General features: G+C 43.1%; 1 protein-coding gene across 1 annotated transcript in view; it reads right to left on the bottom strand.

Moving 5' to 3' along the window:
• RNF121 (ring finger protein 121) overlaps positions 1–1,156 on the bottom strand; it is a 97,705-nt gene that overhangs the window by 35,958 nt on the left and 60,591 nt on the right. The window lies entirely within an intron of this gene.

A 1,156-nucleotide genomic window follows, 5' to 3' on the forward strand; every position in this document is an offset into this window, starting at 1 on the left:
CAAAAAAAAAAAAAAACACATGAATTAGGCAGCCATTCAAAACATCAAGTACTGACATGAGAGTTGAGAGGAAAGATATACAAGTATGAACAGAAGCTATCAGAAAAATTTCCTGGAAAAGGGAGAACTCTAGATGTCTAAAAGAGATTTGGATTTGGCTAGGTGAAAGGGGATCACAAAAGCCATTCATCCTTCTTTCCCTGAATCTAAAAATATGAAGTTGAAGACCAGCCTGAAACTGACTCATTGATTCATTTAGCAAACACTGAGGTATCATTCCAGCTTCCCTGACCTGGCAGATAAGAATAACAATGTCGGCTCGGCGCCTGTGGCTCAAGTGGCTAAGGCGCCAGCCACAGACACCCAAGGTGGCAGGTTCAAATCCATCCTGGGCCTGCCAAACAACAATGATGGCTGCAACCAAAAAATAGCCGAAAAATAGCCAGGCGTTGTGGCGGGCGCCTGTGGTCCCAGCTACTTGGGAGGCAGACGCAGGAGAATCGCTTGAGCCCAGGAGTTGGAAGTTGCTGTAAGCTGTGATGCCACAGCACTCTACCCAGGGTGAAAGCTTGAGGCTCTGTCTCAAAAAAAAAAAAAAAAACCTAGATTCTGTTCAGGGCCTAGACAACAGCTGCTGGGGTGAGAATCTACTGCTTAACAAGGGACAAGAGCAGAGAGACAAGTGAACAGAATAGTCTACCAGGTAAAAAAAGGGTAAGCTACCTGGTTGATTTCTTTATTCGGTTTGTTCTCGAATTTTCTACTGTAGTACTTACTTGCATTTTGCTTAGTTAATAAGTTTTAACTTCTTCATTAAGGAAGGCATTTTTAATGACAATAAATGGCTGAAGTGTGATTCTCAGAATAATGGTTGAGGCCCTGGTGCCATCTTGTGGCAACACTTATGTAGGCACATTTGGTTCAATAGCTTATTCAAACACTTGTGCAGGATGAATGAAATAATAGGAGGCACTGGCTGTAGTGTCTCCTTCAGGACTTGAATAACAAGACATAAATATATGAATTAGGCTCTGTACCTGTAACTCAGAGGCTGAGGCAAGAGAATCGCTTAAGCCCAAGAGCTAGAGGTTGCTGTGAGCTGTGACACCATAGCACTCTACTGAGGGCAACATAGTGAGACTCTGTCTCAAAAAAA

Source organism: Otolemur garnettii, unplaced genomic scaffold, assembly GCF_000181295.1.
Source record: "Otolemur garnettii isolate 467f Iridium unplaced genomic scaffold, OtoGar3 scaffold00001, whole genome shotgun sequence".
NCBI classification, from domain to species: domain Eukaryota; kingdom Metazoa; phylum Chordata; class Mammalia; order Primates; family Galagidae; genus Otolemur; species Otolemur garnettii.